Source organism: Ambystoma mexicanum, chromosome 3q (assembly GCF_040938575.1).
Source record: "Ambystoma mexicanum isolate Mex_15411 chromosome 3q, UKY_AmexF1_1, whole genome shotgun sequence".
Classification (NCBI taxonomy): Eukaryota; Metazoa; Chordata; class Amphibia; order Caudata; family Ambystomatidae; genus Ambystoma; species Ambystoma mexicanum.
Window position 1 is genome coordinate 790036268 of NC_090926.1, and position 12471 is coordinate 790048738.

The following is a 12471-nucleotide window of genomic DNA, read 5'->3' on the forward strand; positions in this document are numbered from 1 at the left end:
GGTTATTTTTTGTATGTGATGGGTTTGAGAGGAGACCTGTGCTTTTGTACCAGCAGGATACTAAAACGTACACTGTAAGAAAGAGGGTGCTTTATTAACAGTTCAAGCCGAGGACCTGAAATCTGTTGCAAAACCGATATTTCACAGTTTGCCACAGAGAGAAGATGTGACAATTGTTACCGGAAGACACATTTTTTATAAGAGGGTTCACATTTCCTAACCATTTTGGTTGGGAGGGCAACACTTCCTCTGCAACTCACAACCCAGGACAGAATGAAAGAACCAACCTGGCCTGAAGGAGCTTTTCAGCCCCAGCCCTGGAAACGCTTCTTCTTGGTCCCATTTCCTACTGGACCTACTTGCTTGGCCCTGGAGCAGAGCAGCTGCTGTCTGCTTACTTCGCTACTCACCCCACAGCAGGGATGGCATCAGAGTCTTTACATCTTTTACAGTTGAAATGTGCCATGGATCTTTGGGGGCCGGGAGTAGGTGCCCAGGGTTGGTCTTATGAAACAGAAGCAAAACCCTTTAATTTGGGACATTAAATTAAACTTGTGCAGCGTGCACCTTACAGACCACTACCTCTTCTGACAGTCTCTAGGAATATTCTTACCACCGCGTTGCCTTTTTATTTCCTATCATTCACATCCTGCTGCCAAAGAGCAATCAATAGCCTTTCAGGTGACATTTAGTGTTTCAGCTCCCTGCTGGCTGCCTTACCCGTTATAATATGCAGCAGTTAACCACGTCACTGCATTCCTTTACATGTTTTATCATTTAAACTCCCCACTTGTGCCTCTGACTGTTTCTACCAGTTGTAAGACAAAGGGGGCAACCAAACATCATGCTAAAAATCGCCACCAGCCTTGATACATCTTCAGCTGCCACTACCCCAGAGCCAACTGCCAGATTGAACCAACTTCTAAAGAACCCAGATTTGCTACTTTGCTGATAAACGCATGTAAATACACTCAGCAAATGTGTGATTGTGCAATTGTGCTGGACATTTACAACATTGACATGATGTAGGTGTTAAAATAAGCTTAGTGGTTTGATGCATCAGAACCAACTCATAATTTTGATCAAGAGTGCTAAGAAGCTGCATGATTGTGTCAGGAAGTGATAAAAACAATGTAACTGTTTGAATATACATACATTTATTTTTAATTTTGGCAAAAAGTTGGCAAATCGAAACTTCTTTAAAAAGTGTGAGAAAGGCTTTTCTTTTCGATTTATTAGGTACATTGAAAGGAAATGTGTTCTGAGATGTGTTCACGATTAAGGACCTCCTTTAATTATAAAGCATGAAGCAGGTACAACCTTTGCCCAAGTGTGCTTTTGCAATAAACATGCCAGAACTGACCAGGGAGATCATAGCACTGCACATTCGCTAACAACAACACAAGCCCCTAGCCACATACACACACACACCTCCCCAGCATTGTGTATACACCAATGCACTGCACACCAACATCGCCCTCCACATACACCCAACTCCATGGTACACCAGCACCACCTAGCACTGTGCATACACACCTCTCAACTGCACTGCACACTTCACTGCCAGGCACAGTTCATACACACCACCCCACTGCACTGCACACCCACACTGTTCTACACTCACACCATCCACTGCACTGCACACAGCCCCAACACTGCTCTACATTTGCATCATCCACACAATGAATGAATGTACACCTTCACACCCTGCTCTTCACACACTTCCTCCTGCCCTGCACCCACACCATCCCCAAACTGCATGCTGTTTTACAGCCCCAAACCTGCTCTGCACACATTGACACACTGTCTCCAGCACTCACATACAGGCTCTGTCACTGCACACATGTTCACACACTGCCCACAGTATTGTACTGTAAACACAAATCAACCATGCCACCACACACATTGTCCCCAGCACTTCATTGTAGTGTACAAAGATATACTGTCCCAGCACAGCGCACACATACTTCCCCACCACTGCACACAAACTGCCCCAACACTGTACACACAAACTGCCCCAGCACTGATTGCACACACAGAACTGCTTCAAACATGGCCTCAGCACAAACCAGCATGCAAATACCACCAGCCCAGCACTCACACACACGCACTAACACCACTCACCCCCCAAGGATCTGTGCACACACCACCCTCAGAACAGCATTGTGCACACACAAAACATTCCAGAAGTGCATTCCACCCATATCTCCCTGCAGCACACTCTGCCCCAGCACAGCACATTTTCATCCCACTGCACCACTTGCACATCTACATGATATGTCTTTGGGGGCTAACTGACATACTGAGGTCTGGGCTTACTGAGCAGGTGGTCATAAGGGTATCTTGCTTTATTGTGATACATGCAAATATTGGAATTTGGCCTCACTGTGTTAACGTGGTATATTTAAATCCGCCAACGCTTTTGATAACTTGCCATGTTGGTATCTGGCCTTTCTGTGCAAAGTGGGCATAATGGAAGCTGCCATTGATGTCCAAGTTGGGTGCAATGGAATCTTTCACTGCTTTCCTATATAGATATTTGGGAACTTGGCACTGCCTCCTAATTTGAATCATGGTGATTGGCATTGTTACAATAATTGTGCACAGCCTTGACAATGGTGTGGGTACCTGGGTATTGAATGGCAATGGTATAAGAACCTTATTAATTGAAGGCAGTACCTGGTAATGGTATGCATAGTTTTAATTTTGATAAGAAAACCTTGCAATGGCGAGTGCCAGGGCTTTTGATGTCATTACCTGGTATAGGGTAACAAGGTCTGGTTGCTGTACAATCCACACATATATAAAGCGTGTATTCATCTCTGCACATATCTCTTGCATGTAAATAATTCACCTTCCGGTGCATATTTTCTTGTTTGAACTGCCTATATTCTTATGTTCCACCGAGGAATAGTTTGCATGCCCCTCGTGCCTGTACTTTCTGCATACTATTCTTTACTTTGTATATATTTGTGTCATATCTGAGTTCTACCCGCATGTTCACTGTAAGCTGGTAGTCTTCTATTCCATGTATGTAATCGTAACTTTGCTTCCTATGATATGCACCGAGATGCCCACGGGCCCGGCGCGCTATATAAATAAAGATAAATAAAGAAAATACAAATACAAAATATAAATACGTCATGACAATACCTGACAAATAGTTGTACTCTCTGGGCTCCTGATGGAAATAGCAGTTAATTAGCATTAGTGCCTAGAGTTATGATGACAATGCATATTAAATGCTGAAAGATGAGCCAAAACCCTTGTCTTCATCAATACTTGCTCTAAGTGGTGTCTAAAGTGTTACAGCAGGCATGGTCATATGCAAATGATTACTTGGATTTGCCGACCTTTATTATGCTCATTATAAAAAAAATGTGTTATTTTATCATGCTTCATGTCGGACTCCAGTCTCTGAGCAAGGGACTGGGTTTTGAACCTGTGTTGCTCAGCGTTGTCTTCCGTCCAAAACAGCGCGCTGCCCCTGAGCTATCTCCCAACGCTCGTATCTGCGACTCCTCTCCCTCTCTCAAATGCTCCTCCACCCAGATCCTCTTCTTTTACCACCGCTCTCACTCTAATTTGTTAACAACTCTCCTCCTGTTTACCCCCTTCTTTCACTCTGCTCACCTTCCATTCTCTTCCATCCTCTGCCAACCAGTGAGAGGCTCTGAAATTATTGTTAAATACCCAGAAATAATATATTTCCTTCTCTCTGGACAATTAACAAGCTTATCAGCACCAACAAGTATTCTTCAGTCTCAGAACTGGTAGACATTTTCTGGAAGGATCCTTCCCATTGAAAGAGCTTTCTTTACAGAGGTGAAGCCACTGCGGATTTTATTAACTGTTCCAGCTTTTTCCTGCAAGGCTTATAAAAGCTTCAGTGCTTTGTAATGACTGAAACTGTTGCTACATTCAGCAATATCTCAGAAAAGATGGTCTCATGCTGCTGCGTGCAATATACATAAAGATAGCAGGGATCTGGAAGAAATCTAAGCAATAGCAAAAGACTTTGTCATGAACACTGAATGCCACAAAAAGTAATAAATGTTCATGATCCTCCCTGACTATGAAATAATGGGTCCTGTTTACTATGTGGCTATTCTTCCAAAGAGAGATGGTGAAGGAGAAGGCAAACAGCAGTCAAGGAGAAGGGGCTGATCAGTCTAGATGGAATTTCATGTTTATCCCATTTGTCAGATTTAATGTATTTTATGTAATTGCACTTCTGACTTATGTTTCTTTATACCATTTTAAATGAACCAGTGTGTGTTATGTAGTGCATAGATTGTAGAATGTAACCTATTTTGTGGCTCAGGTTGTTGCTTATGGATAGGTGAGATGTTTTATCAGTAAGCAGATCACCACACACTTAATGCTGCCTGTGAATGTTGGTGACAACGTCAATGGTGTATACATGTGAATGGTGTGAGGGTGGGTCTGCCTTGATCTCCTCTCACCATGTGTTATTGCCACCATTCTGAGTGAGCATCCATCAGTAGTGTCCTGTTAGTGCTCTGGGGCCCTAGGACTCTGAGCGCCCCCCAGAGGTTGCACCACATGCAGCAGAAATGAAACTATGTGGGTTCCTTGCAAAGTAGGCCTCCTTAGTGCTATAGGACACAGGCAGTGTGGCTTTCTTCTCCAATGTATCGACAGTGCTATAAGGCTCCAAAGTAGTTTGGGTAGCAATAGCTCCGAAGGTACATTTTAAAAGAGCGTGTCTGGATTATTTGATTGTCGAATCTAAAATTGATTTAAGCTTCTTCCTCCTGTGTCCAATTTCACAGGAGTCTAGCCGTGCAGAAACATATCTTTGAACTTTTTTTCCTCATTTGGAGGAACCTCGTTCAAATATTGATGGTTATCTTTTTTCATAAAAGACAACCACTTATTGTGACCCTCGATAAGGAATTCCTCAAGCCCAACACATCAGGTGAACAATATAACAATATCAAATCCCCCTCACGACAACTGCATTGAGATCTTCAAAGAGATTTAGAAAACTGTGTTTCCTTAAAATCCCTGTTATTAGATTTCAAATGTTTTAATATTTGTTTTAGCAATGCACACATACTTTACTTCTGTTTTGATAAAAATTACAATCATCTTCACATGTTGTGCCTTAAATGAGAAATCTAGAACTTATTTGAAGTGTATCTGTGTTTTTAAAACTGCCATTGTTTGGTCTTCTTTCCTCTAACAACACTTATGTTTATAGGGGTTTTTACCCTTCAGCCCTTAGCCCTAGGGCAGTGTGGCTTACATCTGTAGCAAAGTCCCGAAAGTGTCCCTTATCCCCCCGGATCTTTAGTCTCTCCCACGCCCCTGAATGGACTTCTGGGGCGCTGAATACAGCAGTGCTGGGAGCCCCAACTAACAAGAGCACCTGCTCATCTTTGAACAACAGGAAGGAGAGGACTTCACCATCAGAGAAGCAAACAACTGGAAGGAGGACATGGAGGAGCTTCGGATCTTCCAAGGCAAGGCCGATCCCACAGTGATCTCGTCGCAAAAAGGAGGGTGATCCATTTAAGTGATCCATGTGAGCTAAAATGTGTGTGTGTGTGTGTGTAATAAACAACAGAGGCTGTGTGCGAGTGAGACTGCATAACTGCAAGATGTGAGACTGAATAAGTGACGACCGAGATTTGAGTGCATTTAAATGTCATGTTTTTGGGACCGTGTGCCTCATTCAGCAGGTAGCTTCAGGACAGTGAAATGTTGCAAGTTCCCTGTGCCTTGTGATTGCCGCTACTCCATAAGTTGTTTTCTTTTCAAAACTGTCATTTTGGTGGGGGAGGGGGAGAGTTAACTAAACACCCAGGACGAAGATAATGTTAATTTTTGACTGCTGGCTTCCACCACAACCCACCCACCTCGCCCTCCTTTTTAATTGCAGAGAGACGAGGACAGTGAGTCCCCACCACCAGTCGTTCCGAAGCTGAAGCCTGGCAGACCCTGCGTTTATCTGTTGTTCAGAATAGGGCCGCCCCTCAGTTATGCACCCAGAGGGTCACTGGGGAGCGGTCGTCCTTGGCGTAATAGCGCGGCAAGTTGAGTGCTTAGGCAGATTTCTGGTCACAGCAGGTAGGTCCAGGTCTTGGCTGGGGTAACTCAATCTTTCATTCGTTCATTATATTGGAAAATCAAATTGTTTATTACTGCACTGAGAAGTAAGTGCCATATCTGACATGAAATGAAGTATTTATAAAAGCATACTGACATGTGTTAATTGTCTGCTTGCTCTTGCACGTGAAATGTCATTGCAGTGACTCTGATGCTTCGCTGACGATTCGAAGGGGGCAATAAGCATGCCAAATCCAGGTGGGAACTCAAAGAGGTCCTGGCGAAAGCCAACATGCACGACCTCTTTATGAAGGGGGCAATAAGCATGCCAAATCCAGGTGGGAACTCAAAGAGGTCCTGGCGAAAGCCAACATGCACGACCTCTTTATGAAGGGGGCAATAAGCATGCCAAATCCAGGTGGGAACTCAAAGAGGTCCTGGTGAAAGCCAACATGCACGACCTCTTTATGAAGGGGGCAATAAGCGTGCCAAATCCAGGTGGGAACTCAAAGAGGTCCTGGCGAAAGCCAACATGCACGACCTCTTTATGAAGGGGGCAATAAGCGTGCCAAATCCAGATGGGAACTCAAAGAGGTCCTGGCGAAAGCCAACATGCACGACCTCTTTATGAAGGGGGCAATAAGCGTGCCAAATCCAGGTGGGAATTCAAAGAGGTCCTGGCGAATGCCAACATGCACAAGCATGCCAAATCCAGGTGGGAATTCAAAGAGGTCCTGGCAAATGCCAACATGCACAACCTCTTTATGAAGGAGGCAGGGACATGGCGAATGAAATGCTCTCAGACCAAGTCTGTAACGGCCATCATTATCTCCCGTGTTTTGCGTTGTATGTTCACCGTACACAGATAAAGAATTGCTTTAAACAATGGCAAAGGAACCCCATCTTGTCCTGTCTTTACATCTAATTTAAATATTGTCACAGCCTTAAACACTTGATGACTAGACCATCCATATGCATATTTATTTGGACTCTCCTATACTACTAACTTGGTGTGGCTACTACTTCCCGGCTATGGTGTCCTGTTCTCTCAGGACACCATAGCTGAGTGAAACCTAGACACTAGCTCCCGCCCTGGCCTCCCATTCTCTCCACCACCACCCTCTCTCTTCCAGCACCTATTTCTATGTATCTGTTTCTCTCCCAGCTCCTATATCTCTGTATCTCTGTACCTGTATCGCTGCAACAATGTTTCTCTGTAATCTTCTATCTCTGTGTACTATTCATGCAACCAGCGCCCTGATGCCTCATGATTTGGCGCGCAGTACATATGTTAAATAAATAAATATCAAAATATTGCTTTGTAGAGGGAGTTATCTGTCATAAAACTCTGTATGAAGGTCTAATTCAACATGCACAAGTGCATCATTCTTTCTGGAAACCACAAGGAAACAGAACACTGATCTGCTGCTACTACCAAAAAACGACTAGACAGTGTGTTGGCTGACATTTGTTGTTGCAGCATGTGGAATCGCGGAGACCTCTGTGTGGGACGCTGTTTGAGAACACACATTAACACTGCTATGAAACGAAGAGAGGACCTTCTAGTAGACATTCTCATGACAACTGTAGCACTTGGGTGAGGGGGGCATTGTGTTGGGTGCTATATGAGAATACAAAATGGGAACTGCTATCCCTCTAACACAAGATAGTCCCTGCATACATTCGGCTATTTGCATGCTTTTCATATCGCATAAGGGGTGGGCTCGCTTGAATATGGGGGGCTCCCTGAGCCTGTGGGAGTAGAGGTTGGTGAGAGTCTTGGGGGCTCAGTGGAATGGGTGTGAAACCTGGGTGCTCAGGGGAGAATGAGGGCAGGTATGCCGAGACGTGGGTCCCGAGTCTACCGGGCCTAGAGACCCAAGCTACTCCTCACTGATGACGTCCAACAAGGCTGAAACATGTCTGGGGATGCTTGTGGTCTCATGCAGAAGGGATGGGTCCTAGCAGTTCGGGCTGGACTGCCCCTTTTGGGGTAGGACCATGCCTGATTTGCATATGGTTTTTCCCCTTCTGTAATGGCTTGGCAGACTGAAAAACAATGGTCTGGAGGGTTGCCCAGAGCTTTGCCCGTGGTTATGATTTATTCAAAACCTTCCAGCCATCACCTTTTCGTTTTGCTAAAGTCGCCCCGAGTGGGACGGGTATGCCCAGACATGGGTGCGGAGTCTGCCGGGCCTAGAGACCCAAGCTACTCCTCACTGATGACGTCCAACAAGGCTGAAACATGTCTGGGGATGCTTGTGGTCTTGTGCAGAAGGGATGTGACCAAGCAGTTCGGGCTGGACTGCCCCTTTTGGGGTAGGACCAAGCCTGATTTGCATATGGTTTTTCCCCTTCTGTAATGGCTTGGCAGACTGAAAAACGATGGTCTGGAGGGTTGCCCAGAGCTTTGTTCGTGGTTATGATTTATTCAAAACCTTCCAGCCATCACCTTTTCGTTTTGCTAAAGTGCTCCCTGTACCAGGCAGGGGCCAAGGTACTAATTTAAAAAAAAAGCTATCTCTACTGCTCAAAGGATATCGAGACAGAAAAGGGTCGGCCGGTTGCGATGACTAGGGTTATTTAGATCATCATCTTCAGGACCAGTAGGTTAGGCAGAGGTGTTATTCACTGTGATCCATGATTCAAGATCTGGCAGCCATCCCGTGACCTTCGTGCCACTATTTTGTGAGTAGCTGGCTTAAAAGGACCAGTGTCGTGCTTGCCAGAGTGGAGACTGTATACTCGTTGGCGCTCGTCTCTTAATGTCTGTGTGCTCAATAGCGCAGCATGGACTCCGCCACGTCCGTGGGTGTGATTGCGGTGCTGTGGAAGGTTGCCATTCCATCTCTAAAACCTCCTGTGGAAAACCCAGCATCAGTTCCGTCACTTGCCTAACTTGAAACATTAGGTGCTTTGAGGGTGTTTGCAAAGTACCACAGTAGCAGTAAACCTTTGTCAAGATCAGTGTTTACTTTGCAAAGTCAGCATTCAGAAATAAAGCATGCCTATTAAGAGTGTCCCTAGCTTGCATCGGGTAGAACAAATACAAAATCATTACCCCAAAGAAATACCATACCATGTGACCAGTGCGAGTCCCACAATACGACGCTATCTTTACACTCTGTACATGATACATCCTTTGCTCAAGAGCAGCTATCCGTCCTGGATAATCTTCTAGATGGAGCAATCAGAGAAACCCTGCACCAATCAGACTGACCGGATCAGTGGACGGAACCCCTGGCTTCCACCAGATCCCAATCAACTATGATAAGGACAGATCCTAGGAAGAGCCAACTGCACAGACTGAGTAGACCAATTAGAGGGGATGGGATCATGTACAAAATTAGATAAAAGAAAAACTATAAAATGTAATGCTTGTATAGTCTGACTGCACACAATTATAGGTAGTAAACATGAGAATTTATAGGGGGTAAAGATATCATGAGAAGAATCCTCCTAGACGCTTCCATAAACAATGCCAGTAACGGATGAGCAAAAGAGCAAACATTTCGGCAGGCAGAATCCTTATACGCAAAAGCCCCTTCCCAGCCTCTACAAAGGCAATACATTATGCACCATATCACAGGACGAAAGGAACCTTGCTATAGATAATGCTCAAAATACATTCAGCAGTGAATGGAGGAGGCATGACCCAAAAGGTGAAGCAATATTGTGACTTCAGAATGAAGAAGCAGTGAATGGAGGCATGACCCAAAAGGTGAAGCAATATTGTGACTTCAGAAGGAAGAAGCAGTGAATGGAGGCATGACCCAAAAGGTGAAGCAATATTGTGACTTCAGAAGGAAGAAGCAGTGAATAGAGGCATGACCCAAAAGATGAAGCAATATTGTGGCTTCAGAAGGAAGAAGCAGTGAATGGAGTCATGACCCAAAAGATGAAGCAATATTGTGACTTCAGAAGGAAGAAGCAGTGAATGGAGGCATGACCCAAAAGATGAAGCAATATGGTGACTTCAGAAGGAAGAAGCAGTGAATGGAGGCATGACCCAAAAGGTGAAGCAATATTGTGACTTCAGAAGGAAGAAGCAGTGAATGGAGGCATGACCCAAAAGGTGAAGCAATATTGTGACTTCAGAAGGAAGAAGCAGTGAATGGAGGCATGACCCAAAAGGTGAAGCAATATTGTGACTTCAGAAGGAAGAAGCAGTGAATGGAGGCATGACCCAAAAGATGAAGCAATATTGTGACTTCAGAAGGAAGTTGGTCCTGGGATCCCTACGGATCCTGAATAGAGTGCACCTGGATGAGCTGCGTCCACTCAATAAGATAGATTGCTCCATCGATGGATGCATCTGGAGCAATGCCCCGCAGTGAAGCAGCCATGTTCATCTTTACAGAGCATTGCAGGCTAAAAGCAACAAAACCTCTGCATATGCAAATGATCTGCAACACTCCTGCATTTAGTGGAAGTCATAGGTCTGCATCTTCAAGTCACTTAGATATTTATCACAGCTCCTGCTGGGAGACCTGCTATGGGTGGACACTCACACATTGTTTGAATATGTTGCTATGCTTTGCTTTGCTGAAACACAGGTATCTTCCTGTCTCCCTTACCCATTCCACCCTTTCCATCTTTCAAAGGTGGATCCTTATTTTATTGTGGTCTCTCCCTGTGTCCACGCACTTGTGCCAGAATGTGTACTTAAGGAAAAACTCACTGTAGGAGGAGGCGCAGTTCATCTTTTTCTCTACATGTGTAATTAAGGTTGACTATTGCCCAGGTTGGTTTATTGTGATTTCAAGTGTGTCCATTTTTTAATTGGTGTTATCCCGACCACACTTTGTGTAATTGTAGTTGTCGGTTTACCAGTATATATAATCGTGGCAGTTTCTTTCTCTGTTTTCTTAATTGAAGTTCCCTGTTTTTCCATTTGTTTTGATTGCAGTTGTCTATAAATCTTTTTGTCTGTTTCAGCAATCGCAGTTGCCTTTGTTTCACTTTGTGCAACTGAGATTGTCGCATTATTTAATTTGTTTAGGCTTTTTCTCAGTTTGTATTGTTGCAGTTGCACATGTCTCATATTTTGTGAACGTGTTTATCTTGTCTCAATTTGTGTGATTGTGTTACATGTGTCACAATTTGGTGAGTTTGATGGCCGGTGTCTTTGTATGTGTAACTGTGGTTGTCTCAATTATGGTGATTTTGTATGTCCCTGTCTCTGTTTTACTGTTTCTGGTTATCTTTGCATTGCATGATTGTGGTTAACTGGGCCTCTATTTTCCAATAGTGGTTTCGTATTTTAATGCAGTTCCCTGCTTGATTATGGGGACTTGTAGTGTGATGGCCAAGGGGGCCTGTTACCTCCTCAAGCTAGAGAATGATGGGCTTGGCAGTGGTATGGGGAGGATACTCTGGTCACCCCCACTGAGCCTCGTCCATTGGGCAGAGGACAGTAACATTAATGGTCACAATGGTCCTCGCCTTTTTAGGAGCGTTAAAGATGCCACCTGGCTCTGCATAGAGCCAAGGAGGACTCCATGCTGTGCGGCTCTACCTATAGCGCCTGGAGAAGGTCTTTGAGATTCTACTAAGGTTGAAGGCAGCACTGCCACCTACATGAATATTTGAATTGTTACTGACTCCAATCAAGCATTCCCACTAAGTCAGTGCCTTGTCTGGGATTGCTCAAGGGAAGCCCTTATTTATATATTTTTTTGACAAGTTATAATCTGGATGATGAACCCTTGTATAACGCCCCTCTCTTAGAATCCCCCTGACCCCACTGAGCCAAGAAGTAGGTTTGTTTTGCAAATTAAAAAGGTTTAATCGAAAAGTTTAATAATAGATATATATCACACTTTTATAATAAATTAATATTTGACATCACACTTAGACATATGACAGTGATCAACAATGGATGATGTTATACTAGTGCACCGGTTTAATTACTTAGGAGTAGTATAGAGGATAAGGTAGCTGAGAATGGTTTATGGTTTCAAGGAGATGCAAAGATGAATAAAAGTCAGTACAGAAATAAACTTGATATGATTATAGCAAAAGATAATATGATCACTTTTTCTCTGACAGTTCACCCCCCCCATGCAATGTAAGGAGATGGAAGTAACGCACACAGTCTTCAGGAATACAATCACAGTACAATACGAATTCAGTTCCCCCTAGCAAGCTTATAGCACCAGGGATGATTTTGAAACACAGGCAAAATACTTTAAATGTGGTTTGCAAAGAAGGGAAAAATATGCTAAAAATGGTTTTTAATTCCCTATAAGGGATTCAGAGTGGGTGATAGCTACTTTAAATTAGTTCAGGATCACTTTAGCAATGCTCTATGAATAATTGTCAGGTTGCAAACGAATTTCAGCAAAGGAAAGCAAGACGCTGCTATTTTGACAAGTGAAGAAATTTGAGCCAAAT